The following is a 6,540-nucleotide window of genomic DNA, read 5'->3' as shown; positions in this document are numbered from 1 at the left end:
GATTGATGCCTTGAATAAAATCAAATACCATTTTTTTCAAGAATGAAACTGAAATCATATATTTCACCAAAACAATGCTTCATAAAAGAAAGTGAAATAATTACATTTAGTTATGTCTCAAACTATTTCATCCAAAAAAATTTTTAGTTTTAAGAACTTTAAATCTCATATGGTTTCGTTTTAAACATACGACCATAAATAAGTGTCTCTTACATTTTTGTCCGTGGTGATGGAGTGAACAGTTGCTCTTATCCCATTACAAGGTGATATATTCGTTAAGCTTTAATACACCTTAACCCATACAGGATCTGAATATCTGTTATATGGCTCCAGGGCACCAGTCACCCGTTGAAATACTAACACTAGGGAGTTATTGGATCATTTGACTGGCCAGCCAGTACTTCATCGGATCCTTCTCTCTAGTTACGGCTCCTTTTTTCCATCGCCTAGACATACACCGCGTTATATGGCCTATTCTTTCCACATTCTCCTCTGTCCTCATACACCTGACAACAGTAAGATTACCAATCCATTCTTTTTCGCTCAAGGGGTTAACTATTGCACTGTAATTGTCCAGTGGCTAGTTTCCTCTTGATAAGGGTAGATGAGACTCTAGCTATGGTAAACAGCTCTTCTAGGAGAAGGACACTCCAAAATCAAACCATCATTCTCTAGTCTTGGGTAGTGCCTTAGCTTGTATCGTGGTGTTCCACTGTCTTGGGGTAGAGTTCTCTTGCTCGAGGGTATACTCAGGCAAACTATTCTATCTCACTTAGCTTCCTCTTTTTTTTTTATTTTTATAGTTTTTAAATAAAAGTTTTATTTCAATGTTGTTCCTGCTCTTGTTATTTTATTTTAATTGTTCAGTACTTTTCTTGTATGTTTATTCCCTTGATTCATTTCCTCACTGAGCTATTTTACCCTGTTGGAGCCCTTAGGCTTATGGCATCCTGCTTTTCCAACTAGGGCGGTGGCTTAGCTAATAATAATAATAATAATTTTTTATATAATTATCATTATTATATTATTATTATTTTTATTATTATTACTATTATCATTATCATTATTATTACTATTATTATTATTATTATTATTATTATTATTATTATTATTATTATTATTATTATTATTATTATTATTATTATTATTATTATTATTATTATTCCATACATGCCGTATATGATGATATAAAATCCAAGATATTGTATTTTGTAGTATATGTACGGTGATAAGAAATAATTCCAATATCCTCTCTCTCTCTCTCTCTCTCTCTCTCTCTCTCTCTCTCTCTCTCTCTCTCTCTCTCTCTCTCTCTCTCTCTCTCTCTCTCTCTCTAGAATAAAGGTAAAAGTTATGTAGTTAAATTCCTCTTAATTCATCATAACCCTTAATGACTGTCTTTTAAATAAGTGTCTGACTGCAAGTAGAAATGTAAGGAAGTTAGACTTACCATAAAATTTCTGATAACCTTATAACTTTCATGTTTGTTATCGAAAAAAATCACTTTTTTATGAACCTTTTTAACATATAAAATGATAAAAGCAATATGTTCAACTTTCCTTAACATTTTTTCAGATACAGTGTCGGGTTGCAATATTTTCGACTCTCAATATTTCCGGGATACTACACAGCCCCATTACAGGAATTTAGCAGCCTATTGTCCTTGATAATATAAGTATTTAGGTTTTATAAATCGATAGTAGGATTTAAGTACTTTATTTTGTTCTGTATGTGTATAGTGAAAGAATATGTCACTTTATAGAACGAAAATCTAACCTGCATCTAAAATTGACTGTGGGCGGGGAACGCTTACTTTACATTAATGTCCTCCATATGACATTTTGGCCCTAGTTGTTTTTCCATGTCATAAAGTCTGTCTTTATGACCTAGATCATAGCTTTATCATTGCATTAACGTAGGTGAGGGATTTTGGTGATTAAGTACAATATTGTATTGAGGTGCGTTCTGACTTATATCAAAACTTGAGTTACAACTCGTTATAGGGACGGCTCTCCATTCTAACCCGAGGACCTACTAACTGTAGGCCTTTATGTAATATGGTAGATCGAGATCAAAATGTACATTCAGTTCTTTAAAAGCAATTATTCCTACACTCACCAAGTCAGTGGCTGTGATGAAAGGAACACCAAGAGTTGTACAAGCAAACTCGAGGCTAAATGCATATAATTATAAATGATATTAGAATAGGCGTACCAATTAGAATATAATATAAAAAAAGAGATTCTAAATAGATATATGGAAGTTTTTATAGTATTTGATAATACAAAATTCCGTTTGGAAAATTTTATAATATATAATAGAGTAACCATAGAAATACTCTCTCTCTCTCTCTCTCTCTCTCTCTCTCTCTCTCTCTCTCTCTCTCTCTCTCTCTCTCTCTCTCTCTCTCTCTCTCTCTCTCTCTCTCTGAAATTAAGGTAAAGTTTTGGAAGTTATTTGTCTTTATCCTATCATAAGCTTGAAAATTATAATTTTTTATAAAATGTGTGATTTTATGTTTAAACAAAATTAAATCAAAATTTGTATAAAACTTTTGGTACTTTGATAACTTTCTAATTTTTCATCGAAAAAAATATGCATTTTTTTCTACAAGAAGGCTCCTTGAAAGATATAAAATGGTAACAAAAGATATGTTCATCATAACTCAATATCATTTTTATATGAGGCTAAAAATCTTGAACGAAAAATCTCTGTGCCTTTAAAAGCGAAAGGCTCTAACACTGACTGAGGGATATATCAACTGCTGTGTAAACAAACTACGGTTGACTGATTAGAAGCATAAGGGATATTGCAGTACCAATGCAAATACATTAGTTACAATAGATTCTGGGTACATGCACATAACGTTTGGTAACATTTGATAATATAAATCACTCTATAGTAAAACATTGTACTATTTAATAACGCAATAAGAAACTATCTCAGTACTCTCTCTCTCTCTCTCTCTCTCTCTCTCTCTCTCTCTCTCTCTCTCTCTCTCTCTCTCTCTCTCTCTCTCAAAAGGTGAATAGGTGATTAATGTGATGGTGTAAATTATTTCTTCTCTTTAAAAAGAGTGTTTAATTTTTGATAGAAAAATAAGGATTTTGACATTTATGTAACTTACCTGAAGATCTGATAACTTATTTTTTAAGTTAGAATTATATAATTAAAAAATAAAGCCCTTTAAAGACATAAAAAAAAAATTAATGATAACAAATGGGCTCACCTATAATCACCATTATATTTTCATCATGTAAGAAATCTGAAAGATAATTCTACCGGTTTCCAAAACCCAAAGTCTCAGGGTGCGAGAGGAGACTTTCTTTTAAGCTCAGGATTTTCCTTTTTTTTCTTTCTCTTTTTTTTTACAATTTTTTAATTTCTAGCATTGTATAATGTTTTTAATTGGTACCAATTCGTCAAATGTGGCTAAGTGAATCCACGGTTGGTGAATCACTGGTTATGGAAGGTAGGCTATAATGTATATCAATAAGTGGAACTTGCAAATACTGAAAAGTACAAAAGGAAATAAAGTAAAACTTAAAAATGGCAAAACCATGCCCATCTGGCATACAAAATACACATTGCTTGAATAATAGGAACCCGGTACATATATCAAAAATTATAAAATAGAAAGAGCATCTGGTACTACATCATATTTCCCAGTTATAAGTTGGATATTTGTATATCGTTGGTTGGAACTATATTCCACTATATCAGTACATGATCTCAATTTCAGAATATTTCAGGATTAACAATGCCCTGCTATTTTCTTTTCTGCTACGGGTCATAAAACCAGACAGGTAACATCAAAATTTGTGATTCTTCTTCGATTATAGAATCCTTTTTTGGGGGAGAAAGAAGACAACTTCTTAGAAAAGTAAGCCACAAGAAATATTTACTCTCTGTGACCCTTTTTGGGTGACACTGTTTTGCTCTTTCATCTAATGCTAACTAAAAAGCCGCAGATGAATTTGGAGATCTAAGAACAAAACAATTGACTAAAATATTGGTAATTTATCAAATGGCCCTGTACATCTTCCATCCAGAGGGATATAAACTTTATTTTATAGGAGTTTTATCAAAGGATCAGAAATACTGGAAAAGATTTGACAAAGGTTCTGTAATAGCCAACCAAAGCAGGAATGGATTTCTTGCCATGAGGTGGTTGTCTACAGCTAGGAACTTTTAATATTTTTGGTTTGAGGATTGTCTTTCCATACCCAATCTCATGACTTGGCAAAATCGCACTTATGCAAGTTATCGATTAAACCAGCATCTTTTAATTCTGAATAATTATATGACGTATTTCAGATGTGTGAACCAATCAGGACTACAACAAGATTAAATCAACTACATAACAACTTATTCTTCTATAAAACTTGTGAATCTATATATAATAATATGGGGTCCAATGTTTTCCCGTCGATTTCAAATGTTAATTCCTTGTAACTGGTTGGACTCCCTTCTAGAAGTGATTAACTCACTAAGAAAAAAATGATGTTGGCATTTTTCAAAATAATTTTCTATTTCTTTCAAATTAAAATTTTGGCTAAAACCGATTTGGTTATGACTCAGCAAATTTAAGCCAAACATCCAATATTATTGGTGAAAGATTAGTTTCTTGTTTCTAGTGGACTGATGAACTGAAATGGAGTATCTGTTTGTTTTGGTTTGTACATAACTTTAAGCAATACATGATGTTCTGACTGATGGCTAAAACACCTCGATGAATGGTGGCAGAGTGGACTGTCTCTGTTTCAATGCTTGCAGATGGTCCTGCAGCCAACCAGCAAATGAAGGACTAGAGTGGTTTAGGAACATGTTCACCTTCATCATTGCACAGTTCTCCCTTTAATTCCCATAAGTGATTGGTCTACGAACTTATAGCAGCTCGGACAACAAAAGCACCCTCAAAAAGATGCCTGATGTCATTCTCAGTCGTCTTTGGCATAGCATCCTGTATGGCAGCATATTGGACAGCTGTAGTGAAGACACTATCAGACTCATTACGTCATTTTGGTTTCTTGGAGTGAATATCATTGATTTGAGGGGCAATGTTGTCCTTGATATCTAGTTTAGATGGCTCTGTGTGCATGTCATTTGATTCCTGCATACTAGAGTAGGTAGACTTGAGGTCAATCATGTTGAGAACTTCTCCAGCCTGTAGTAGACTGTGAACCAGGCTGATAAACTCTATGTGTGAGACTACTTTAGCAATATTAGCTTCTTGCGGTGGCTCCACTTTGTTCTTACTACTTTTGGCTACACCTTGATAGACATTCTGAACACAGCATGAGAGGTGATACTTAATATCAATTGGATGAGCATCTTCCTCGGGGATAGCAGCACTCAGCTTCACCTTCCAATTCTGATTCTTGCTTGCATCAACGGCCTTTTGCCGTTGTTTCCTCACACTGAATGTACACACCTCTTGAACTGGTTCTTTGCTGTCTAGTTGCCAGAAAAAAAACACAGGTTTGCATAAAAAAGATATGTTGCTGAATGTGTGAAGTAAGGAGTCTTGCTAGTAACAGATTCTGGTACACCAGTGACAGCTGCTGAAGAAGGTCATCCACACCTAATATCCTACCTTGGCACACTCTACGTGATCACTGTTACATGATGACCCATAACATCTTCTGTGCCATTTTGCTTTCTTTTCTTTCAAATTGGTGGCAGTATATCCTTTGAATCGTCTGCTGATATGTGGATACTTAGCATCTCTATACTGTCCTCTTTCATGTACAAACTGGAGGAACTTATAATAAGCTTCCTCGAATTATTCAGTCACTAGGACATGAATGTCTAGCTCCTGACACTAAATGCACAGTTTAAAATCAGTTTCAGGATTGATTTCTTACTGGTGCTTGGCAACACACCACATTTAGGGACCCCTGGGTAAATATATGTGTGTTTATTATTCTAAGTCCTTAATTATCATAAACAAAAGTCAGAAGATGTGAGTCATCATTGGTAATCTTCCTGAAAAGCAAAAAGTGACATATCAGTACGTGTTATGTTGAGTCAATTGTGGCATTGTGTCAGAAAAGCTCATAACAAAAGCTATCATTTTTTTTTCATACAGGTACACGAGCATACTACATTGAACATTGGTATTTATCAATGAATATTTGCACAGAAACACTTCAGATATAAAAAAATTAACATTAAAGTACTTCAGACTTTGAAATGAATCTTGCTTAATGCAGAATTCTCCGACAAATTTGACTTTTCAACTTTGATGCTGCGTTAAAGTCAGTAGAGCTTGATAAAAAGATGGCTACATCTATTTTTTTAATCTTCCCAGCAGTGCAAAAAACACATTCATAATGGTTGCAAAAAAAAATAACACGCAATACCAACAGGAACCACTGTTTGTTACACTGGCTACCCCCAACTATAAGCCTTTAAAATGTAGACGAAGCATTCCTCATTCCAAATGATAAAACATAGCACTCAAGCAGTCCATTGATGGTAAAAAAGAAAAAAAAGAACACGAAAAACCTTTATCCCTTAAAGTCAAGTTATCCAGCC

General features: G+C 33.9%; 1 protein-coding gene across 1 annotated transcript in view; it reads right to left on the bottom strand.

Annotated features, from left to right (window-relative positions):
• Positions 1 to 2,350: 2,350 nt before the first annotated feature.
• Positions 2,351 to 6,540, bottom strand: part of LOC137643973 (large ribosomal subunit protein uL11-like) — a 265,311-nt gene continuing 261,121 nt past the window's right edge. Inside the window, exon 6 of the mRNA XM_068376805.1 lies at positions 2,351 to 5,988. The gene's annotated coding sequence lies outside the window, so the exon portion shown is untranslated. The remainder of the gene's footprint in view (positions 5,989 to 6,540) is intronic.

The sequence above is a fragment of the Palaemon carinicauda genome, chromosome 7 (assembly GCF_036898095.1).
Source record: "Palaemon carinicauda isolate YSFRI2023 chromosome 7, ASM3689809v2, whole genome shotgun sequence".
NCBI classification, from domain to species: Eukaryota; Metazoa; Arthropoda; class Malacostraca; order Decapoda; family Palaemonidae; genus Palaemon; species Palaemon carinicauda.
Note: the sequence above shows the minus strand (reverse complement) of the source record. Positions and strands in the feature narration are given on the sequence as shown.